This window comes from Rhinatrema bivittatum, chromosome 10 (assembly GCF_901001135.1).
Source record: "Rhinatrema bivittatum chromosome 10, aRhiBiv1.1, whole genome shotgun sequence".
NCBI lineage: Eukaryota > Metazoa > Chordata > Amphibia > Gymnophiona > Rhinatrematidae > Rhinatrema > Rhinatrema bivittatum.
The window spans coordinates 89,420,313-89,446,833 of record NC_042624.1 but is presented as its reverse complement, the minus strand read 5'-3'; the positions used below and the strand labels follow the sequence as shown (position 1 = coordinate 89,446,833).

The 26,521-nt window shown below is 41.0% G+C and overlaps 1 protein-coding gene across 1 annotated transcript in view; it reads left to right on the top strand.

Moving 5' to 3' along the window:
- Positions 1-26,521, top strand: part of ADGRL2 (adhesion G protein-coupled receptor L2) — a 579,402-nt gene that overhangs the window by 163,903 nt on the left and 388,978 nt on the right. The window lies entirely within an intron of this gene.

Genomic DNA, 26,521 nt, shown 5'->3' with positions numbered 1-26,521 from the left:
ATATAACAGCATATACATTTTCTAGCAAATATATTTCTAGGTCGATTTTTATACAAAGTCTCGTTCATCTCAATAGTAAATGTGTATTCTGGGTCAATACATCGACATTAATTGGGGTGCTTTTGAAGTGGAATTATAACCTATGATTTCCATTACATTATCCTTCATTATATACCTGTTATATACCTATTATATCTTTCATTATTTACCTATAAGCTTTATTCAGACCAAATTATCCATCCATGTATCAGTTGTATATAGGCACTTTACTTGACTGAGCACCCTTAAATTAACCTATTGGGTTCATTACACACAGCACCATACACATGTAACCACATGTTGGTTACACACAGCATCACATGCAGTTGATAAATGACTGAATATTTAGATTTATAATGGGATCTGTCTATTTTGTAAGATCTTACATGATCTAGGCAGTGATTCCCAAAGTCACTCCTTGGTTCCTTCGACAAGGTCTGTTTTTCAGGATAACTGAAATTTGTATATGCAAATTAGCCTGATCAAATATATGCAGATACAGCTCATGAATATTAATTTGAATAACTCAAAAATCAGATCTGGTTGGAAAACCTTGATCTAAGCAAATGACCAGAATCATCCTATTTAAAAAGTAATCTTGATGGTCAAAAATAAGGTATTGCAATGCTTTCATCCCTTCAAACATAGCATTTTGTAAATGGTATGAGAAAAATATTATCACTTTGTGTACAAAAGGTCACAACAAAAAAAAATATGTTTTCATTGTAAGATAGATGGCTGTGTTTTAAATGGATTGCCAGGGAGAAAGGCTCTGCAGTAACACTTATGCATTTCCCTGTAAGGAGGAAATGTGCTTTTCAACCCCATGAAAATCTACTTTTAAATCAACATAAAGCCATCAAGAAGGGAAACTACTCTTACGACACAGAGAATTATTGCCAGAAAAAATCCTTCCTGTATAAAATTCTCAACTGAAAGCATCTCTGCCTTTCAGTGTGATACTTAAAGACCTTTGTATCCAGTCCGCAAAGGCTCTCATAGCCTGCTTTTAAAGGTGATTACTTCCAAACTCTAATGATTTATGAACCTTCAAAACAATGAAGCATTTATGTTGAGTTCGAAAAGCTGGATTCCACTATCTTTGATGCAAAGCAGAGGTGTTGCCAAAAAGTATAGTATTAGTGGAAAAAAAAATAAAAAAAGGTTAAAAAGGTACAAATAATGGGGTAGATTTTCAAAGGGTTGCTCGCGTAAGATACGCGCGCAACCCCCGAAAACCTACCCCTGCCTCCCCCTGCGTGCGCCGAGCCTATCTTGCATAGGCTCGGCGGCGCGCACAAGCCCCGGGACGCGCGTATGTCCCGGGGCTTGCAAAAAGGGGCGAGGTATGGGCATTCCGGGGTGGGGTGTGGCCTGAGCCTCCAGGCACAGCGGCCGTCGGCTGACGCACGTAACTTCTTCAACAAAGGTAAGGGGGGGTTCTAGGTAGGGCTGAGGGGCGGGTTAGGGAGGGGAAGGAAGGGGAAGGGGCGGGGGGAGCGGAAGGAAATTTCCCTCCGAGGCCGCTCCAATTTCGGAGCGGCCTCGGAGGGAACAGAGGCAGGCTGCGCGGCTAGGCGCGCGCAAGTTGCACAATTGTGCACCCCCTTGCGCGCGCCGACCCTGGATTTTATAGCATGTGCGTGGCTGCAGGCACATGTTATAAAATTGGGCGTAGATTTGTTTGCGCCGGGTTGCGTGAACAAATCTGCGCCCGCGCGCAGGTTTTAAAATCTGCCCCAGTATCTGTGGGGGATTCTGGGACATAAAGAATTAAAATTTGGAAATTGTTGTCAAGAGTGCTTAACACTGAGAAGTAGATAATGCTCAGAAGAGAGAATATTTTGCGTTAACTTCTTTTAGCTGTAAATCAAATTAATGCCTGCCCTCTCACAGAGGGCCTCTGCTTTGAGAAGGTCTGGGTATATTGTTTCTTTCCTGACAACAATGCTGTCAGGATCAAGGATTATATTGGATTCTGAAACTTTTGTAAAATGCAGGACGACCAGCAGCCATTCATTCAGAGAGGCTAACATGAAGAGCTTAGAGCATATGCACGGGGGAGTTTTTCCCACATACATGGCAAACATTTCCAAAAGTAAGAGCAATTATTAATAAAAAAAAAATGAACTGTGTAACAGTTCAATATGCTTAGGATTGAGCTGTCCAGCAACTTGTCTTTTTGGTTCTTTTGCTTTTTAGCTTTCAGTGTGTATGGCAGTGGCACCAGTAAAAGATCTTGTAAAAGAGACATTTTTTCTACATTGTTCGTAAGGCAATAGTAATGCCAAAGGGAAGAGTTTTCTTGCAGGTTTAGCCTATATAACACCACTTTGGCCTAAAGCAAAGCTTGCACATCAAGCATTTCACTGATTCAGCCAGCCATTCACTGATGGTGGTAGAAAATCAGCATTTATCTTTAATAAGATATGTACTCACTTTTAAAAAATCTAGCTGTATAAATAAGGAGTATATCCAAGCATTTAGTTTTAGAGGCCAAAAACTATATTGGTTCAAATGTGAAAGTATCATTATTTTCTTTCAATTAAATCTGGTTTAAGATATTAATAAAAGGAACGACCCAATATGGCAATAATTATTTGAAATATCCCCTATACGCATGCAAAACCCGGTTATCACAAATTCAGAAATGGACAAATGTAACTAGAAAAATCTGAGAATATAAATAGAAAAAATTGTTAAGGGAAGGGTTGCTAGTTTCATATAATCTTTAACACAGTCACCAACTAAGGTCAACAGAGTTATATAGTATTTTTCAATCATAAACTAATCAACCTCCTTCTGTCCTAGTATTATTTTTTGTTTAAAAGTCTCTGAATTTTCTAAAAACTGATGTACCCATGTACATATCTGCTCACAGACTGCTTTGAATGTTACTGTCATAGACATTATCTTTCAAATGGGCACACAGGCGCACATATGTAGGTGTGTCGGTGTGTGCCCAGAGACATGGCAATTTTATAATATAAGAACATAAGAACATAAGAAATTGCCATGCTGGGTCCATCAAGCCCAGCATCCTGTTTCCAACAGAGGCCAAACCAGGCCACAAGAACCTGGAAACTACTCAAACACCAAGACGATCCCATGCTACTGATGCAATTAATAATATAGAAAAAGCCTTAATGGGCAATACGATATGACAATCAAATACAAAAAAAAGACATATCCACCAAAAATTACAACAACATACTATAAAATAGCCTAGTCCTGCATCTATGTGCACCTAATTTTAAGCTTAAGTGTACCCAGCAGCAAAAGTCAGCTTACTGATGCGCAACTGAGGGGTATTTTATAACAGGTGCGCTTCCAACCGATGACCAGTTTCACCAGTTTGTACACCAGTTTACCCAGTGTTCAGCTAGGTCTTCTCAATCCCACTGATTCTTTAGCCTACACTCCCCCCAGTTATTCCAGACCCCTCCCCCAGTTATTCCAGACCCCCTCAAACACCTCACAATGGCCTGTAAATCTTTTTTGGAGACTTAGGTTACTACTACTCCATAGTAGAAGTAAAGTTATGTGGCACTGGACTTGGGCACATGCTCAGGTTCTTGAGTGCACATCTCTTGGCCACACCCTGAAATCCCCATACCCTGCTCACACTCCACCCCTTTTTTTGGCCAATGCGAGATATTAATGCATCAGCACTTGTGTGCACATCTGGCTGCCTTATAAAATCAGTTGGACACATGCAAGTGCTAGATGCATGCCCATCTTCCAATTTCACTTCCAACTTTTAAAATTAACCTCATAGTGCACATCACTGTATGTACTACCCATTTATTGCCCCTCTTAAGATATGGTAATGAGGGTTATCATTGCTATGATAATGTTTATTGTGCTTCATTATGTAAATATATTCATGGAAATACAAAGAAAGAATAACGAGCTTGTTAGAGTTAGGTCCCTATGTACCAAAGTGCAATGGTGTGGTGTGGTATTTTTCATGGGCTAATGATCTCAGAAAAATATTTGTCAGGTAGAGGGTGGTATTCAGTACAGATTGCATGAAAGCGAAATGTCCATACCTGATAGAATAACTGTTTTACTAATGTGGAGCCTGTTTTTTGTGCTATAGCTGCAGCAGCAGTGGTGAAAGGAAGTAAAAAGAGAGCAAGCGAGCAAGGAAAAGAAGCAAGAGAGACAGGAAAAGTAGCCTCAGCAAGCATCAGAGCAGAGCAGACATTTGGATGACTTTTTGGATCAAATACTGGATTTCTTTTGACAGATGCCTAATGAATTTTTACATTCTTCAGAGTACATTTGCGACTGTAGGCATCCTCCGGATCTGTCCCATGATGATCTCATGCTGCTGAAGGGGGCTGAAAGACAACAGGCTTGGGTTCTGGAGGTGTTGCTGTGTAGAGATGTGCAGCAATACTGCCCTTCGGTTCCGCTTCGTTTTTGGCCCGCCATGGGAAATTTCGGTTTTCCCATGGTTCGGGCTTTCTTTTTTCTGCGGACGCTGATTTTCAGGTTAGCGCGCACTAACATTTTAAAGTTAGCACGCACTGACTTCCATTAGTGTGCACTAACCCAAAAAACAAATTTTCCCAAAATTTCAGAAAAATTACATTTGTTTTTCGGGTCCTCCGAACCAGGACAATTTAGACAATTTTGTTGAAATTGTCTAATTCATCCAAAACAAATGCACATCCCTATTTGCTGTAGACTTCAAAAAGGAAGAAGTGGGAGGATTGGGGCTGCTGGATGGAACCTAGCTACCTCCTACCTTTTTCTCCTCTTTTCTAGCTTTCCAGACACACTTCTTTCATGAATAAATGCCCCTTTTACAGTTCATCCTCTCACCAGTCATTCATACACAACCAAAGATGAATCAGCACAGAGTTTCACACACTGAAGCACATAATGCAAGAAAAAGGGAAAGGGAACAGCAAAGGACTGGATTAGACAAACTATAAAGCACTCTCAGAACTCGATCTCACCTCTTCTTTTCAATTTTTTAAAAGTTTTTTTTCATTACCACTTCAAGAAAACTTGAGAGGGAAAAGCAGGAAAACAGGAAAGTCATGTCACTATTTCACATAACATCAATGTTAAGATTTTTCCACCAATAAAGTCCTCTATTATTTTCAGAGATCTATTTCAGCCTAAAGAAATTATTGGTTAACCAAAAACATAGAGTAGAAATACGGTAAAGGAGAGGTAAACCTTCCAAAGCATTCAAGGGAGATATTAAGATACTTATTAGGAAGTAGATGTTTAGCAGGGGCTAACCACTCATGCACCATATTATCACTTAAAAACAGGGTAAGCTTGCCAGGATAAATAAAATGAGACATTTTAATATTTAACAGTGCATTTATGGAATTTCAGAAAGGGCCTCCAACTGTAGAACCATAGATCTAATAAGAAGAAACCATCTCCTCCTTATCTCCGTAGCCTTTGAAACAGCTGGATAGATTCTAATTTTCAAATTATGAAAACGTTCCTCTCAATGTTTCAGAAAATATTGCTTTAAGAGTCCGTATCTATTTGGATCTAAAGCTAGAGTCACCATCAAAGTAGAAGGCAATACAAGTTTTTCATTACATCCAGGCTACCATCAGAGATAGGAGTCAGTTCCATCTGACCACCCTCAGTTTCTTTATTCTTAAAAGGCAGAAGATAATAAATAAAATACATATATAAATAAATAATTTATCACATATAACCTTGATTTCCAAATTTTCCACCTTATTAAAGAGTAATTATTCCTTCACCACAGCCTGCATTCAGATGACATCAACACTCCCCAGTGGAAGAGACTCAGAACTTAAGAAATGTACATTCATTTTGAAATGACATGAAAATACAAGAAAACAGGCTATTTCATTTTGTCATTTCAAAATAAAATAACAAAAATGGTAACAAAATTTTTTACTTTTGTTTCATTTTGTTTTCCATTTTGTGCACATAAAGGTGAATTTTTAGACCCGCGTGCGGGAGTCCATGTGTGAGTGTTTCTGGTGCCTGCACATGGACGCGCTGATTTTATATCAGCACGCAAAAGGGGGGAGATTTTAGGACAAGCGCATGGCAATGGATTTACGTGTGTAGAGCTTTGAAAATCCGGCCCTTGGTGCATACCTTTATTGCTTCTCGGCTGGATCTACCGAAGTTCCTTCCCATTCAAACTCCCCAGTAACTCTTATCAGGATTCAGATTGCTCTTGGATTGAATAATCCATCAGTCTCCATGTTTCAGATGGGCCTAGGAACTCTGCAGGATATGTCCTGGGCATTCTTTTCTGCTTTCCCATAGGGAGGGTAATTTTAAAAGCCATTGCCATGAGTAAAACAACACTTTACCCACAGAAATGGGTTTTTTTAATTGCCTACCCTATATACATTTAAAAGTATGTGCATAGGGCCTCCATGTGGGTAATTTTACCCATATTGTGAAGAGACATTCTTATGGAGCGGTTTAAGGTAGGGTTTATTCTCACATTCAGACCTCTCAATTTTCCAAAATATGTGCAAATTTTTTCACAGAAAATCTACCCACACAACTGAGCAGACCTACTCCTCCTTTGAAAATGAGTGTAAAGTCTGTGGATAAAAAATAGCCACAGAGTTTGCACAAATGTGAACAGTTATCAAATTACCCCCCTTAAGGGTTAATATTAGGGATGTGCATTCATGCATCCGTTGTTTGATTTGTTTCGCTGCATTTTGCGGCTAATCGCATATCTAACGAATGGACACACAAAACGAATGGTGTGCGCGTATGTGGGCAGTGGGCACCTGTAGACATAAGCGCACACCTTTTGTTTTGTGTGCCTAGTGTCCATTCATTAGATATGTGCTTAGCGGCAAATCAATCAAATGGACAGACAAATGCACACCCCTAGTTAATATAATATATGTAGGAAAGAAGACAATTTAGCATGACTAAGAACTGCTCCTTCTCCTTCATCACCATCTTAGACATTCCTTGGCCTTGAAACTTACCCTCCTTCATGTACTTTGGTCAGTGGGCAGTGTCTCCCAAAGGCTTTGTTTTGCACATTGCTTAACAGGGCTTAATCTCGTTCCTAAACTAGGGTAGGTTGGAAATTATCTCAACCTCTAAAATATATTGGTAATGCTCTTCTCTGCACTTGTATTGTGACACAGAGCCTCCTTCTAAAATTCATAAGATGTTTGGAGGTCCATATTCAGACACAGTCGATTGCAAAATTAGCTGGCAAAGCTTATCCAGCTAAATTTGGAGGCATATTCAATAGTGCAGCAGCATTATTGAATATAGCCAGCTATCATATAGTTAGCTGGCTAACTTTAGGACAGCTCTTTGGCCTGACCTTAGAAAATCTGGCAGTAACGGGGGGTGGGGGGCGAAGTGGGGGCTGGCCTGTGAAAGCCGGCAGCCATTGTCCCATTGTGGTGCGCAGGCTGCCAGCTTTCGCACCAAATAGCTATACCATAAAAGGTGTAGTTATTCGGTGCGAAACTGGCAGCGATAAGGGTCCTTACCTTTCACCGCCAGCGATGTCTCCGCAGAGTCGGCCCCAGTGCCACCCCGAGTCCTCCTCTTCCGGGGTCGACTCCGCCCCGACTCCGCCCCCATTTAATGATCGCACGTGAAAAGGGACTTTTCACGTGCAAAAAGTCCCTTTTCGCATGCGATCGCTTTTGAAAATGACCTCCTTAGCTAGCTAAGTCATCTGGCTAAATCTGAATATCGGAGTTAGCTGGTTAACTTAGCCGGCTAACTCAATGCCTCCCAACTACAACCCAGAACACCCCTAACTTATCCAGCTAAATTCTAGCCACCTAACTTATTAGTCGGCTAGAATTTAACTGGGTATGTGCCCAAATATTAATCTAGCTAGCTAACTCTAAATGCTTTTAAATATGGTCCTCTGTATGTATAGACAACGTATCATTTGGCACTCAATACAATTGGGACTATTTCTCTATCGTTCTGTCACATTTTCTTGGTCACTCATTGCATTCCTACGTAATTGAAGATCTTCTCTCCATACATTTCACAGAATAGTCGTTTGGTACTAACACTTTTTAAACAATAACATTCTTGTATTTTTCTTTTTTCTTATTCTACCACAATGTGCTTTTCTAGCACTGAGATTTTTATCGGTTGGAATAGGAATGTCTCAAGTGATCACAACTTCTTTATTCTCTACAATTCTGTCAGGGTTTTGATTCCAGTGTACTTCTCAAATAGAAGCTTTATAGTGTTTGCACAATTTCACTCCACAGTGTTATCCTTTTCTAGAGGAATGCTGTTTCTAAAGATATTTTGCAGGTCTCACTTGGTCCAAATACTATGGGATTTTTCCATATGAATGAGGTATTATAAAGAAAGCATGCTACCTCATGGTAATATCATTGAAATATTGTCTATGTTTGCATCTTACCAACTTATATACTGTAATATCAGTCATATTTTTCATACAATAATTTTAGTAAGTCACCTTCAGTAACTGCACAAAATTATCACATTTTAATACACTGGCTGCAAAATATGTAATGTAGCACAGGATGGATCTCCTCCTACCTGGCTGAGGTCTGCAAATATTTGATCCATATTTGTTCAGAAAACCAGACTGTTTTTATCTGCCTTGTATATTGCTGAGCTTTATTGTTAAAACAGGATTTACTGGGCTTGGTTTCGATTTATGTGACTTTATAGATTTAAACTACCCAAGATAGTGCAAATATTATAATTCCTCAAACATGAGTGCCTCCATGTTTATTAGTATGTAATTCATCTGTAGCGTAATAAAAAATAATTTCTTTAACTCCCCACTTACAGCTGTCTTTAATGAACAAACATTAAGCACTACTAAGAGAGGGTAATTTGGAAACATTGTGAGTTACTTTTGCAGCATCTACACACATAAGTTACACCAATTTTCATAGTGAACTTATGCACTTAAATGCACTTTGAAAATTATGCAAACATATGCACAGAAATTCACCTGCACATAATTACACCTGTTCTTTTCAACGCATAACTTATGCATGTGAATTTAATGCATGCTTTTTAAAGTCAAAAGTTTGCATGTAAATTTAAACTCCATTCCGCCCCAGACAGCCTCTTTTTTGTGAGTATAAAAATATGTGCAAAATTGAGTTTTGCACTTACGTTTACTCCCATAAGCCCTTGCAATTTTATAAAATCCATTTACCTGCATAAACCCATGTTTTATGCATAGAAATTACTTTTACGACATCCAGTCTACAACAAAACAATGCAACCTAAATATTGCTCTCAGCTTTAACAGCAGGGGGAAAAGGGGAATTGGATTTAGACAACCACCAATGAGAGCCCCTGACTTTTATGGTTTAGGGAACTGATAGATACAACTGCAACATCGCTCTCCTCTTTGATGTTGGGGGGGGGGGGGGAGAGGAATTGGATTCAGGCAACAATCAACATGGGTTCCTGACGTTTACGATCTGGGGTACTCATAATCAGATGTAAGGGAAAAGGCACAGGACTGCTTCTACAGTCAAGTCCATAAGCAAAGCACATCAAGCAGCACTGTCTGAATTTTCAAGAAGGCTAATCACCCAGAATAAAATACTGCTAGCAGTAAATTTTTTTTATGGGTTATCATATGGCTTGGGAATAACTGCAAGGAGCAACAGCAGTTACACTTAAGAAAAACATGGGGGACACCTACATGGTGTGGCAGATACTACCATAAGAAGCTTGCTGGGCAGACTGGATGGACCATTTGATCCTTTTCTGCCATCAATATTATCTTACTATTTATATATTACTAACCAGCTTGTTACATTACATCACTAAGGGCTGGATTTTCTAACTTCGCGGAGCTCCCTGAACTTGGCGGTAACGGGGGGGGGGGAGGGCGGGCCTGCAAAAGCCGGCAGCAATAGCACCACCACTGTGTTATCGCTGCCGGCTTTCACACCCAATAGCGCCACCGGCGGCGATAACGTGGCTTACCTTATAGCCGCCAGCGAAGTCTTCACAGCATCTGCCCTGACGCTGCCCTGACTCCTCCTCTTCCGGTGCCGATGTGCCCCGACTCTGCCCCTTTTCGCGTGTGATACGGTGGGAAAATGACCACCTAAGCTCCATGCACTAAAAACTGATTTTGTTTAACTATTTATCTGTTTTCTTTTAAAACAAAATAATATTGATCTCTGTATCCAAATCTTTGGACCTAGTTTGTGACCAGATAATGTGAAGCAATAATCAATAAACAACCAGAAAGATCCGTTGCTGTAGTTAGGATCTTATAAAAGGGAGAATATATAGCTCTCACTTTTCCTTCAATTAAAACTGTGTGCAATTATTCTTGCAGATTATGGGTCTCTTTTGGGGATTTCTAGTGTCATATAACTTTTTGGTTCATTTCACAGGAATAATATTCATTTTAATTAGCCCAAAACAATTGATGGTCTTTTCTCCATTTACAAGGAGTTCACTGATTATCAGCACTAGATTATCCTGATAAATGGAATAATGCTCCTCACTTTTAAGCAGCTATAGCAAAATCTGTCACCTGTCTGTAGTCTCCTATTTGCTTTGTTATTGTGATAGGATAGCTTACAGGAGCAGTCTGGCACCTGAACACTGCCGGGCACCATGCCAGCTGGGATGCTGCAACTCTATTTATCATGCATTCAAGGTTTAACTATGCAAATCACATCTATGAGAAAGAAGACATGGCTGATTTGTTTTTAAAATGTATTGCATTGCTAACAAGGTCAAGGCTCTTCTTGTCTTGATTCTAAAATGCAGTTTGGTCAGTAATGATCACCAGTGATTAAAGATGCAGTCCCCTTGTATTTAGACAGTGCATGAGATACTGTGTAAACATTTATAGCTTCTCTCATCCCCACAGAAATTCAGGGTGGGAAGACATGTGCACCGAATATCTTAGCAGTAGTTCAAACTAGCCAAAAGAAACCAAAATACATATTATACTTAGCTTTATTCATTGATTAAATTTGTGAGTAGTATGGGGGAACATAAGAAAGAAAAACCTCTTTATTACTGTGGGGGTAGGATGGGGGGGGGGGGGGGGGGGGGCAAGAATTACCAGAGTTGTCTCTCTTTCTCTTTCTCTCTTATTCAGGGAAGAGGCCAGGTCCACTTCTACGCTTCCAGAGCCATGGAGTTTGTTTGGTTTGTTTTTTATCAGGGCTTAATTTCTGAGGGAACAGGCCAGAACACAGTTCCACCACTTCTCTTCAGTCTTAAGAGGCAGAACATCAGGACCCTTCTCTCCATGAGGCCTGCAGGGGGCATGCCTGGAGCAGACAACAGCCACTCTGTTAATCTGTAATCTATCCCCTCTCCTCCTGCTGTTCCTCCTCCCTTCCTGCAAGGAACAGAAAAGGAAGGGGTGATCCTGAAGCGAGGAGGGAGGGGACATTGCAAAGTACAAACACAAAAACGGGGTTGTATGTGCAAAAAAGTTTGAAACCTATCTGCAGTAGTGGCCACCATCAAAGCTTCAACCATGGCTTAAGTTGGGGCTGGCATTATTGCTCACCAATTTCAAGTTTGTACTAACTCATCCCCCTTTCTGCCTGTTATCCAGGATTTAATTTCCCAGTGGAATGACCCAGAATGGTGTTCTACCACCTTTTTTTTTTTTTCCAGATCCCATGGAAATGGAGCAGAGCTGGTGGGGACACAGATCACTTCTGACACCCCCCCCCCCCCTCCCCAGCCTCAAGAAGGAGCAGAGCAGAGAGAGCTGCAGCCTTGGTTTTGGTGTGACTTCCTGACACAGATGTGAAGGCTATGATGGAGAAGAGCCATGTGTGAAAAGAATCAGGGGTGAATGCCTGTCTTCCCCACTGCTTCTGTCAGCGATGGCTGTGCCAGTTTCCCAGCCCTGCTTCTATTCATTGTGCTAGCTTCTCAAGCATTAGTGGGGGGGGGGGAGAAGAACAGTTGTGTGTGTGTGGGGGGGGGGGGGGTTGAGCACTGGGAGAAGGAGAAGGAAGAGTGCGAGAGTGTGTTTGGGTAAGTTTTGTGAGAGAGAGAGTCCTCACCCAGCCCTGGTCCTGCCCACTCACACAGGCCATACCCAGCCCTGGCCCCAATCCTCGCTCTGCTCCATAGTTCCATGTCCTTTTTTTGTCTACAAATTAAGTCTTAGATTTTATTTTTATATGTTTTAAAAATATAACAAAACTTTTTTCCCTGGTCTGCTTTTATTTCCCTACCCAGGATACTCTTGACCTGGTCCAATAACCAAGTCTGACTCTTGTAAGTTGATTTGTGATTAGGTCCTTGTAGGGATCAAAGAACATTTGAAAGGAGAGGTGGCTTTTCTAAGCATATTCATCAGTTATGCAGATGTTTTGCTTTAGCGTGAAACATGAAAATGTGGATATCTTAAACATGGCGGCAAGTTGTGTATTTATTTAATTTATTTACTTCTATTTAGCTCACGCCTTTTCACTAAAGTAGTGTGTAATAATGTAAGAAAAGCAGTCTTTGAAACTTCTGTAGTGAGAAAACACAGGCAGCTTAGTCTCATTAGTATGGAAAATGCATCGAACTTCTTGACTTGGGAAGAGAGAATAAAGGTTCAGCAGGCCATAATACGAGTGTTGCTTTCCTTGTTGAATTCTTGTTTGGGGATGTTGAAGGCAAATGACTGCATTTAATCACTAAAGAGCATGTTTTCTGGTGACTGCTTCTATTCCTGTGTGGAATGTTCAAGTTTGGCATGCAACCATTCACAGAACTGAGCATTTGCAGTGGTTAAAAAGACTCATCTTAAGATCCCATAGAGAATTTTGTCTTCAAGAATCAATTAACTGACATGGTTACTGTTACTGCAGTAAAGATAGTTCTACTTCTACATTGCATGTATGTGCCGTTTATCAAAACAATTGATATCAATTTTTCTAAATTGACAAAACTATAGATGTATGAAAACCTTTTACTATATTTGCTTTCAGCATGTTTCAGTTGATAACAATCCTGCCGTTAGCTCACAAGGCCATGGGTAAGATTATGCAAATGTTAGGTTTTATATTACCCTTAATTTTGCAAAGCTTACACAATATTTGCAGATTATTTGTGCATTTTATAATAACATATTCCATTAGATTCACCACTGGATACAAATGATTTGTCTATCAGGGCTTGTGCAAGAGTAGTAGGAACCATAGGCAAACCTTCAAACTAAACCTATCTGTGACAGTTCTGGCATAGTACCCCCCCCCCCCCCCCCCCCCCCCCCCCCCGATAAGCATTCATCTCTCACTCTACTTTCACCCTCTGGAAAGTCCTGCATCCCCTCCCTTTGCCCCTAGCCAAAGTGCCCATCATCCCTTCTTTCTGTCCAACATTTCTCCTCTCCTCTCTCAGTATCCTCCTCCTCTTCCTTCCCATCTCTCCCTGCTCGACACTCCAGCATCACTCCAGTATCTTTGCCACCTTTTTGTTTACCCGGCATCCATTCTGTCACCACCCACTACCAGTCCAGAATCCGCTTTCTCTTCAGCCCACCCTCATCCACCCAGCGCCCTAACTCGCTCTCTCCACCTCCCCAGCATCCTCTCACTACCTCTCCCTAACCTACCTAGCTTCCTCTTTATCTCCATCCTGCACATCTAACCAGCATCTATTCCCTTCTGACTTGTGGTATTGTAACTTAAATGTGGGTAACATAGTAAATGTGATACTGGCAGGTAAAGGCCAGAGGGCTGATATTTAGTTGTGGAGCAACTAGTTGAGTTAGCCGGATATAGCTATCTGGGTAACTTAATGGAGATATTCAGCAGCGCAGCAGCACCATTGAATATACCCAACTATCTTAAAGTTAGTGTTGCGCATCCCATCTGCGCTCGGCCCACGCCCGGGCCTGCTCACCTCGTCCCTGCTCCGGTGAGTCCCGGGTCGTCCTCCCCCGCTGCTGCTGCCAGCTCCACTCGTCCACGGCGTCCCACGGTGGCGTCCTCCGGGCCTTCCACCACTCACCAGGCCTCACGGCGGGCTCAGCGTCCTCCATGGCATCGGCCCCGCCCCTAGGCGCATGCGCATGGACCGCCCAGACTCTTAAAGGGCCAGGGGCAGCTCCCAGCTCCGCAGTGCGCCCTGATTAATGGTAGGATTTAAGGAAGTAGTCAGACACCACTTCCTTGGCTTGACAATTGGGCCGTTCCATGACTGCCTGTTCAGTGGCTCGTCGGGACCACTCCCAGTCGAGCGCATCCTGGGACCACCGTTCCGTCTAGTGACCGTTTCCGCGGTGGCCGGGGCCCGGGTCCGGCGAGCACCTCGTTCGGGTCAAACACCTTGGTGTTCTTAGTTTGCCTTGTTCCAGTGTCTCCTATTCCAGCGTCCCCTGTTCCCGTGTCTCCTGTTCCTTTGTCTCTCCTGGTAGTACCCTTCGGACTGATCTCACGGTACTGACCTTTGCTTGCTCCTGACCATATCTGACTGCTGCCTGGAACCAACCTCAACCTGTACACTGACAACGCTTCATCGCTGCCTGGAACCTGACATTTGCCTGATCTGACTATGCCCGGACTGACTACAGGTACTGACCCCTGCTTTGGCTGACCATTCTGGACTGATACTCTGGCCTTGATCCTCACTATCCACTCAGACACTCTTTTCTGGCCTCCTGCGACCTCTGAACATTCTTGCTTGGACATCGACCACGCACCCTTGTTCATGGTGGGCACTCCCCTGTGCTTCCTCTCTAGGAGACCCTGTGAGGACCACCTAAGACCAGGTGGCCTGGGTATCCAAGGGCTCAACCTGCGGAAACCCCAGTTTGCTATTGGTGAAGCTCCAGCTAGCCTCTGTCTCCACCTGTGCTCCATCTCCTGGTGGCAGGCGCTCTCTGCGTCCGATCAGAGGGCCGTACCAATCCTGCACCAGGCCAAGGGTCCACCTCCAGCGCAACAGTTACCCGGATAACTTTAAGACAGCCCTATCGCATGACCAGTTAGCTGGATAAGTTATGCGGCTAACTCCGAATATTGGAGTTATCCATACAAACTTATGCGGCTAACTCCACTCTTCCCCAAAACACTTCCTACCAGCCCCCTTAACGCCCCTAAATTATGTAGCTAGAATGTATCCGCATACAGCATTTAATATCGCCATTTAGATAGATAACCTTTTAGCTATCTGTCTAAATGGCTTTTGAATATTGACCTCCAAATGTCCATCCAGTCTGCCCAGCAAGTTGCTTTTAGTAGTAATTGCTGCTGCATTGAGGTAGGCAGCATTTGGAGGCTTCTGGGGGGGTTTGCTGTCCCACCCACCAAAAGACAGGCACCCTAGGTGACTGCCTAGTTTGCTTAATGGAAGAACTGGTCTTGTCAATATTAGCAATAGGGACTTATTAAAAACTGTGAAATATAGAATTGCATGCACTCCACCGACAGAAACTTGGAAAAAGAGAATTTGAATCTTGTGTCACATATTTTATTACTAGCTTACATTAAAACATTCATAACTCATGATAAGACCTCTATGACCATTTGTTTTTCTTTAATAATACTGATTAGCCTACATAGCATGCTTCCTCTCATGTCTGATATACAGATCATGGGATCAACAGTGCTTTCGCTGACCTCCATGAAATCTTCCAGGAATTTATGCAAAATTTCCAAAAGTAGGTAAGCCTACTAAAATGTGGAAACCAATGCAGGGATGTGCAGGGGGAAAAAATGTGTTTTTGCTATTAGATTCATTTTCAGGAGGTTTTTTTTCCCACAAATTTTTGTTTGTGGATTGCTTGATTAGTTTGATTCCTGTGAAAAAAAATGAATCAAGCAATTGAAAAAAAATGACCCAAAACAGCCAAAAAACAAAAATGTGACTTCCCTCCCACCCATCCCCCTGGAAAAATACTGGGACCAGGATAACCTCCCCCCCAGCCCCCACTTAGCCAGTCTGGAGGGGATCCATCAGCGACGACTAGGTAAAAGCCTTGGACTTGTGTAGCTGAGACCAGGGGAGGTCACCGTGGCCTCGGCCTAGGACAGAGCCCGAATCCAGCTACTACTACTATTTAACATTTCTATAGCACTATTATGCGCATTCAGCACAATACAGATACACAAAAGAGACAGTCTCTGCTCCATGGAGTTAGCAATTTAGTTGAAAGTATATGTATATGAGTTCCTTTTTTTGAGCTAGTTTCATAAATATTGCATGGCTATGGCTTTTTTTAAAATAGATTTCATATAGCTTCTATAGTTCTTGTTCGCCCTTCCATTTGGAACTCATTTCCCCATGACCTTCGCTCAAAGGGAAATTATCTAATCTTTTGCCAAAACTGAAAGCCTGGCTCTATTTGGGCAGGCTTTCTAGAACATTTGTGCTGTGTTCACTGTCTCTGTCTTTTGACTTTGGGATTTTCTGCCTGATGTATTATCAGTATTGCTGCTCAGAGAATATGATCTTTGGGTTTAGGATTATTTAAGTTGGGTTCAATGTGGCACTGCACTGTTGGAGAAGAAGGGTTAGGTTGGAATCTTTATTTTATACTTAGTTTTTATGTATGGGTTTGAGGATATTGTTTTATGGTGATTATGATAGTCTTTTTTTTTTAGTTATATCTATCAATTCTGTATTATGTTTCTCTGTTATGGTGACTTTAATGTTCGCTAGGGGTGTGCATTCGTTTTCACCGTATTGGCGATCCGCAACGTATATTGCACTATTCGTAGTATTCGTGGGGAAGCGAAACGTATCGCGATTCCCCACGAATACACGAATCTTCCCCGAATTATACGGCCACCTAAATACAAATTTAACCAACCCCCCCCACCCTCCTGAACCCCCCCCCCCCCAAGACTTACCAAAACTCCCTGGTGGTCCAGCGGGGGGTCCGGGAACCATCCCCTGCACTCGCACCCTCAGTGCCGGTTTCATCATGGCGCCGATAGCTTTTGTCACAGGGGCTACCGGTGCCATTGGTCAGCCCCTGTCACATGGCCATCAGCGCCACCTTGTGCTCCTACCATTTGACAGGGGCTGACCAATGGCACCGGTAGCCCCTGTGACATAGTATGGGCAAAGGCTATCTGTGCCATTTTGAGTACTGGCATCGGACGGCCGGCGTGCAGGAGGTCGCTCCTGGACCCCTGCTGGACTTTTGGCAAGTCGTGTGGGGGTCAGGAGGCCCCCCCAAGCTGGCCAAAAGTCCCTGGGGGTCTCGGAGCGACCTCCTGCACTCCGGCCGTCTGATGCCACTACTCAAAATGGTGCCGATAGCCTTTGCCCATATTATGTCACAGGGGCTACCGGTGCCATTGGTCAGCCCCTGTCACATGGTAGGAGCACAAGATGGCGCTGATGGCCATGTGACAGGGGCTGACCAATGACACCGGTAGCCCTTGTGACAAAGGCTATCGGTGCCATGATGAAACCAGCACCGAGGGTGTGAGTGCAGGGGATGGTTCCCGGACCCCCCGCTGGACCACCAGGGAGTTTTGGTAAGTCTTGGGGGGGTCAGGAGGGTGGGGGGTTGTAGTTAATTTGATTTTTAGCTGGCACACGAATAGAAATCGCCGTATTAACGCATCGGGGTGCCATACGGCCGAATACAACGTATCTGCTCCCCGATGAATCCGAATCACAAATGCAACGTATGGCGTCCCTCTGCACATCCCTAATGTTCGCCACTTTAAGCCTTATGGCAAAAGGTGGGATATGAACGTAAAATAAGTAGGTAAAATTAATTAATCTTCCTTTTCCCATATCCTTGTTTTCTAAAATTGTTGCCCTTGAATATCTAACAATGTTGATCCTTTCATCATATTATTATGAAACAAATACTCTCCAAAGCCTTATAATCTTAACTTCTTTACCGAAAAAACCCGCTAGTTCTAATAATCTCTACATCAGGTCTAGGTTCCCTACCCCCACAGCATTGCAGGGTTCTGATACAAAAATAAATAGATTGGTGCCTTGTTCCACGCTGCTGCACATTCAGAGTTTGCAAAGTGCTTTAAGATCTATATAGCTGGAAAATAATATGTAAATGCAAATTATTATCATTATACTGTATTAAAATGGTTGTTTTAAATAATGAATGCAAAATTGGATTCTAAAGAAGAAGATGCCAGTGATGTTAAGCAGGGTGAAATTTAACTGTGTGAGCTTTAGTGGTAGCCTGGTTTTTTATTTATTCTCACATTTTCATGGAACAAAATTAATAGGAATAAAAAGGTGTCACTTTAAACATGAGGCATTGAAACTTGCCATATTATGAAAGTCCAGGGAGAAGTCCTGCCACTCCTTCTAGTGATAAGACTCTATTACATTAACTGTGGCAACACCACTCTCTGTTCTATCAGCCTATATGTGTGTGTTAAAGAGCAGATGCTTTTATTTGGGTGGCAGACAGTGAGTGTTTATCACGGAGGGATAATAGATACTTTGGAGTTCATCATAAACTTATTCTCTTTCCTAGGTTCTGGTAAAATAAGAAACCATGATAAGGAGGCCAGAGCCCTTTATACAGCATTCAAGTCCTAGGACTAAAAAGAACTATTCCCATTAAATTCAGGCTATCTGATTTTAGCTGTAAGTATTATAAGGGCAATTCCAATCCTATAGCATTTTTATTAGGAAGGTGAAAGTGCAAAATACATAGTAGAGCATTATGAATGGGCAAACAGAAATGTTAGCAATAAGATGAGAAAGAAAATGGTATGTATACAGTAATCATTATGGAATGGAAGCTAAATAATATCTCCAGTATGCACAATGTATATAATATTACCCATATACAGACAATACCCCATTTCCTAAAGACTCAGAACAGAGAGACTTGGTGATTTGCTGTGAGTGGCAAAAAAGGGCTCTGAACCACAGCCTAGGTGTTTATGGCTCTAAGCTCTCATGTCTGTACTACGTTGCTGGCTGAAACTGGCAGGTCATAAGTAATAGAGGCTTATCTGGCATTTACCTGTGACTAAATTACATGAAGGGACAGATATAAGACAAACATTAGACTGGAAGAAAAGGAAGGGATTGCAGGTGGAAATAAGTTCAGATGGGCAGATAGGATACAGCCTATGTTGATTGATTTTTAAAAGATTTATGTTAAACATTGTCCCTTCTCCTCCTCAGTCCAGCTAAAATCTGTCTGCACAAAAATCGCCATGCACACAGATCTAACCAGCTTGGGCATGTCCAGGAAGCAGTTTTCAAATTAACAGGGTCATTCATCAAAATGTGTTATGGCATTAACGCACATGATAACACATTAACACATGCGTTAACACCATATTGCATGCAATAATAATGCTATCCCACGGTGCAGAAGCACATTTCTGGAAGGGGTGAGATAAGGGAGGAGAATGGGTGGGAATTATTAAAATGAGGGGCAATATCGCACCGTGCAATAGCATAACGCATGCTATCACACAGTTTTAACGCTGGACATAACTACACCTTTTTTCCTGGTGTTAAGCTGTGTGATATGCCCGAAATGACTGTAATGCAATTTGTTATACATTTTTAGAATTGTATTTTGGCCATTTCTGGGTTTGGGAGGGGAGAAAGAGAGAGGGGAAGAAAGGAGAGAAGAGAAATGGAGAAGAGAGAGAGAGAGAGAGAGCTTCTGGGGAGGCCCTCACAGTGTTCAACAATTTATATGCCTACAGGAAGGCCATCTAATAGCTTGAGGTGAAGTGTTGGTGGTGGTTTAGGGGCCAGTTTTTGATGTAGAATGAGATGCACAAACAGCACAGTATACCTTGGTGAAGATTTGACATCATTTGGAGTAAAGAAAGTCTCACAAAAATGAAAATTTTTACTATGTTATCTCTCCCTAGCTTGATAATACGCTGTTATAGAGTCCATCAAGCTAGGGCGAGAGAACATTCATTTATTTATTTATTTAACACTTTTTTATACCGACCTTCATAGTAAATAAACCATATCGGATCGGTTTACATAAAACAAGGGTATAACAGAAGCAATAAATAATAGTAATTAACAAGAGAAGAGAATAAGGAAAAGTTACATTTAACAGGGAGTAAAAAACTTGGGAAGCTTAAGAGCTGGAAGAAAGTTAAAGAAAGTTAAACATAGTGGAAATGTCACCTTTGTGACTCTTTCCTCACTCCAAATGATGTCAAATCTTCACCAAGGTTTACTGTGCTGTTTGTACATCTCACTCTACATGCAAAATTGGCCCTTAAACCCTAAACCACCACCAACACCTCACCCTTCTATAGAGAAATAAAAGAAGGTCGTATAGATAGTCTCTCTCTCTCTCTCTCTCACTAAACACACCCCTTTAATAACACATTTTGATGAATCTAGGGGTAAGATTATAAGCCAGCTAAATGTTTTCCCACAAGTGCAGATGCAAAAATGACTGCCTTACATCTATAGGAAAATGAGATGTGCTTCAATATTTGAATCCAGACACAGTTCATCAAAGTTTTAGCTTCAAACAAGAATTTAATCAAATATAGCGATAAATTTAGAAAATTCTAGAGAGACGAACAACACTGCATCGGAGACAACATATACTTATGGATGTCTCCCTCTCGCACATCTTGGAAGGTGGATATTTTTCAAGATTTCTTCAGCACAAACAGTGCTGGATATGAGGAGTGGTGGAGCAGGTTAGTGGTTGGAGCAGTGGGTTGAAAACCAGGGAAGCCAGGGTTTATTCATATTCCAGTGCCATTCTTTATGACCTTGGGCAAGTCATATCACTCTCCAGCCTCTGGGTCAGGTCATGGCATCAGTTCTAGGTCCAGGCCAAGACCCCTGAGTTGGGACCTGACCTCCAGGTCAGGTTACAGTGACAGGCCTGGCCCCAGTGGTGTTCTGAGAGGGACATTGTTTTGCCACCTCAAAATTCTGCCTCACCCTGCCTCATTATAGAATCACCCCTGGGAGTGAGTACCAAAGCCCAACAACCCCAAAGTCCTGCACAACAGAGAATGTGACCCTACGAGAATTACAATTCAAATTCATTTGGAAGCTTTACTGTACCAATGAAATTGCTTACCGAATGGGGATCAGTAACACCCCCAAATGCTTAAAATGTGAGGTAGAGACAGGAAATTATCTCCATAGTTTTTGGTCCTGTGTGAAGATTCAGTCCTTTTGGTCCAGTATATGTACCCACTGTTCCAACCTTTCCAACTGTGCACTTCCACTACATCCCACATTTTGGCTTCTGGGCAGTGAAATGTTCCCATCTATTGTTTTAGAACCGTTAATAGCACAACTGGTTGATAAAGCAGGCTTACTAGCTAAACAAACCATACTGGCAAATTGGACCTCAAACACCTCTCCGCATTATAATCATTGGGTACAAAAAAAGATTAAGTTGGCTACCTTTGAGCAAATGACAGCTAACCAACACAGTGAAGGCCGGAAGCAGTCCACTTTAGCCATTTGGAAGCCATTCCTGGACTATCATACCAGAGGAACCTTCATGGACACCTCTATTCAGTAGAAGTTACCACTCTAATTAAAACCTAAAATCTTAAACAATTAGAAATTTCTCCTTTACTACAAACTGCAACCATTATCTAATGCACACCTTCTTTAGAGGGATACAGCTCCTCTGTAATGTGGCTATGCTATTAATGATCTCTTTAGTTTGGCTCTACTGATAACCTTTTATAATGATAACAATTACTTTGCGCTGTGAAGAAGGGAAGGGGGTGGGGGGTTAGGGATGGGAATGTTTTGTAAAAGTTAAAGGGATTGCTGTGGTATTGCATTACTATCGTATTTTGAAAAGTCAGGTATCAAGACATATACATCCAATAGTATAATTCTTAAATATCAAAATTAAGGTCTATAAGTGATATCGATTAATTGACCTTTGGTTATATGACTGTCTCGCATTTAACTGTTACCCTTTCACATGTATCCTTTTCGATGTATATTCTGTTTGGTTGTTGTTTTTTATCTGGTAATGTCCTGACAGTTTTTTACATGGTCAATCCTATTCATACACTGTACTATATGGTTTGTGTTCTATGAAAACTAATAAAAAGATATAATGTAAAAAAAACAAACATTGAATTTGTGAAAAGAAAAGCATGCAAATAAAAATGTTTGCATGCTAAAATAACTATTTGCAAAAAACAAATAACCTTTCAACACTAAATGAGCCAGTAGTGTGTGTACTACTTAATGCATTCTAACAGCAATTTCAATACACAACTTTGTGAATTGAATGCACGTTATTACATTGATCTCAATGTATTTTGTGGTTGGATTTAACCAAAAATTCATTTGCTGCTTTCTCCATTTAGCTTTGGCTGAATATCAGGACAAAGTTAACCGGCTATAATATTAACTGGTTAATTTTGCTTTTCAGTGGCTCTTTGACTATCTATCCCTATGGAGTATGTTAAAAATGAGTATGGCTGTTTTCAGCTGAGTTCCATATCCAGTTCGGACTAACTAACAAAGGTCTACAAGGAGGGAGGAAATGCATCACACTTCTTAGAAAAATGAATGTCAGCATTCCAGATGGATTGGAATCTAAAGAACAGAGACTTTGATATCAGAGTCAAGGACAAAGGTTAAAGAGGTGGTGTTGAATTCTAGAATGTTTTCTTATCCATGAAAAGTAATCAAATCTTCAATATGATGTTTCAAGAAAATTATAGGGGAGGAAAAAAACAAATATGGTTGAGTGTCAAGAACATATATAGAGCTGGTGGAGATGACACCTTTGAGGTCTTGGTATATAGTGGATTCATTGCTACATACCAAAGTGTCAATTGAATAGTGAGGAGAAAAGCCAGGATAAGTACATCATAAGACACTAATAGAGGACCATAATAGAGATGATCTCAGAAGATGATACAGTTGATAGTGTAAAATGCACTTTTTCTGAGTCAAGAAGGACAAAAACGACAGAATTGGAGGTCATTGAATACATGGTTGAGTACTTTTTTTAATTTTGTTATTTGCATGCAGTCCAGATTGGAATCAGTCTAGTATGTTACAGAAAAAGCAATAAGTGAGTCAGAAAAGAGGTTATTTTGTATTGTTTTTCTACTGAAACAGGGGAAATTGTAAATGGAATGAACTGGATACATATATTATAAATGTCTAAGGTCACCAAATGTGTATAGAAATGCAATCTCATTTGCATAGATAGTTAAATTTAATTTATTATGTAATATTTCCACAGTGATTAGATCACTTTTGTAAGCTTTTTTTTTTTTTTTTTCATTTTTATCCTTCTCTTTAATGAAGCAGCAAAGACATGCATTTTGAAGGAATGGGATTGGCCAGTTGTGCTGAGCTCTGTTAGCAATTGAAACTGTAAACAAACATCAGCATTGCATTATAGCACAGCAAAGTTCTAAAACCTTCACATTTAAAATGAAAACAAAATGAAATTACAAGAAAAGAAAGGAAAAACTGTGACAGTAAAAAAAATCGTTAGGGCATGATCTTATCTTTGGCTTTGGCTCACTGTTCACATGAGTCTTAACTTGTGATTCCGGTTTGGAAGCGTTTTGTCAGATATTTTCTCATTGAAGTCTAGGGCGAAAAAAAAAAACTACACAGAGACATTTTTAAATGAAATTATTTATGAAGGCGACAGACTTAGTTTTTTGCCATTTTCACTTTTGTTGCAAATCTTTTGGCACATCTTTTCTTCTTAGCTGAGGAATCTGATGAAAAATAAAAGGATCCAGTGTGAGTGGAAATAAGAAAAATGAGAACAAGAAATATATAAGGGTGCTCCTTCTTTCCCTCTCCCAAATTCTCTTTTAACTATGTTCATTTCATTTGTGCTTCTGTAGCCTTTGAACCAGCAGCAAGTTGATTAACAGACTACCACTAGGAGTAATAGATGAGGTATGAGGTAAAGACTTTCTATGACATCACGGGGACATTTTCCCACCAGAATCCATCCTTTTCAGTCTTCTACAGATTGCATAGCGTGTCCTACGTTTCAATATTTTGAGAATGGATGATCAAGTAACAAAATATAAATGGTTAATCCCCTCTCAGAGTGCTTTCTAATTTATTTAAATTTAAAGAGCTTATCTAGGCCTTTCAAATTAACTTCTCTCAGAAGAAAAGTAAACTGCTCGTGTGTAGATCCAGTGAACTAGTAATTTACGACTGGGAGAAGGCCATGTACTCAACTTTCCCTTAAAAGTATCTGTAAAAAAATGTCTCCTTGTCCCCCACCCCATCTGCCCAATGGTCAAAAAATGTCCTTAAATACCCCCATGCCCCTTCCTACCCTGATCTTTCAAAAAAAAAAAAAATGCCCCTCACCTCTCAATTCCCTCATCCTCATCTAAAACAAAAAAACCTCTCTACCTATCAATCTCCCAATCCTACTCTGATGTGTCAAAAAGATAATCTTCCCACCTCATAGTTTTCTAATGCCAAATGGCAGGAGGAGGCAGCCTTACCTCCTACTGGGCCCACCTACCAGGGAACTTGAGGCCTCCTATAACATCACTGGACACTGGTAGGACACAGTATTCTGCTGCCAGCTGGCATTAGAAACCTTTGTGGGGTCCTGGAGAGTGGGAGGATTTTTTTATAGTCCCAAGGATGGGGTGGGGGGGGTCCTTTTGTTTTTGATTGGAGGGATCCGATATATTTTTTTTTTTAATCAAGTAGGGGGTGAGAAGTTGATCAGGCCTGGGGAATGGAGGACTCTTGTTTCAACTGTTATGTCTGTGTGTGTGTGTGTGTGTGGGGGGGGGGGGGGGCGGGAATCAGGGGTGAGCACAAAAGGAACTTAATCATTTTAGTGCTGTGCATGAGTTCCATAGCCACTTGACAAGGTTTCACAGAAAATAAGTTTCAGAGGTGAGGGCTGAATTCATGAATCATAGTCCTGCATTCTAACTACTAGACCAATATTTTCTATTATGGTGGAAATGTGATCCACTGATTAAAGCACCAGGAAAACTGGGAGCTGTGAATTCAAATTTCTCTCCCACTGTGTATGACCGTAGGCAAGTCATTTTATCTTCCTGCCCCTCAGTTTAACAAACCACAATTGGGTAATGGCAATAAGAACATTACAACTAATTCACTTTTTATGTCCAGATCTATTACTCACCAGAAAAACCTAAATCAGTCCATCTGATTGATCAGGTTAGGATTTATCAGGGAATCAAGTTTAGAACTGCAGCTGTGTATCCTGTTTCAATTAGGCCTGTTGATCTTTCTCCTCATTTTGTAAATTTGTTTGTAGATCAAGCTGAAAAAAAAAATGCTAGTGAGACTTTCTGTTCCAGCCATAACTATATTTATGTTTCTGAAGTATTTAATTGTAAAGTGCATCAGAATGCAGCTTCAGTGAACAGCAGTATATAACTCCAGATTAATGCTGTTATTATTTTGATGAATTCTGTGTGATTCGAGCTTCTTCTTTTAGATTTCATAGCTCTAAGCAATAACAGCTAAGTTTCACTTCCAAATACATCTAGATTTTCCCTTATCATGCAACAGAATGTATTAACATGTTATAAATAAAGCATCTGGAATTAATGACTAGACTTTCTTATGCATACTAGAGTTCTAGGTCTTAAATAAGCTTACTAATCTTCATGTAACTTTAAAAATGATCTTTTGAATTGCATTACTCTACTTAAGTATGAATATGATTCAAAATTACCATTGCTTGCTGTAAATTCCTAAATTAAAATTCTTCCACTTGTTTATGCTTTGGAGTTTTCATTCTGTACTGGCCTATTGACTGTAGAGATTTTGGCCAATGATAATAATTTCATAGCTTTATTAAAGAAAGTTCTGCTACAAGTTCAGATTTTTTTTTAAATGTTGTACCCGCCCGAGACAATTCAGATCCAAATAGGTTTTTCAGCTCTATTTCTTGTACATAGACACATAAAAAGCTTTGAAAAGTCAGACCCCCAGCACTGGGGAACGCAGGACATTACACAATTGAATGTAGTAGGAGGGGGTGAACAAATGCTGGTGCCTGCCAAGGAGCTGACAAGTTTACAGCTGAGGTCCCCTCCAAGATACATTGAGGCAGACTCGCTGCTGTGGCCAGGCGTGGCCCCCCCCCCCCCAATTGGCTTTGGGGAAAAGGATCCACTGTGGCATCCCCTGCTGACTGCTGCAAGAGGCAACTATAGTGCTAATTAAGTCAAGAGGGGAGGAGGATTAGGGGGAGAATGGCTGAAGGAGAGAAGAGGAAGGAAGAGGCTGTGGGACAGAAGGAAGAAAAGAGAGACATATAAAAAAAAAAGTCACTTCACAAAAATAAAAAAAAGTACAAATACTTACCTAAGAAGAGTATGCAAAGAAGGTAAACGAGCCAAAAAAAAAAAGCAGAGTAACTTAGAAGGGGAGAAATAAACAGATTTTCTCTGGCTCCTAACAATCTTGGAATGGTGCTTAGCTTTTTTAAATACTTTTAAAATACTTTTTAAAATACTTTTGACCTAACAATCTGTAGGGTTGAACATATGCTGTATGAACAAAAAACACATTAAAATTTGTGAAACAAGGAAAAGAAAAG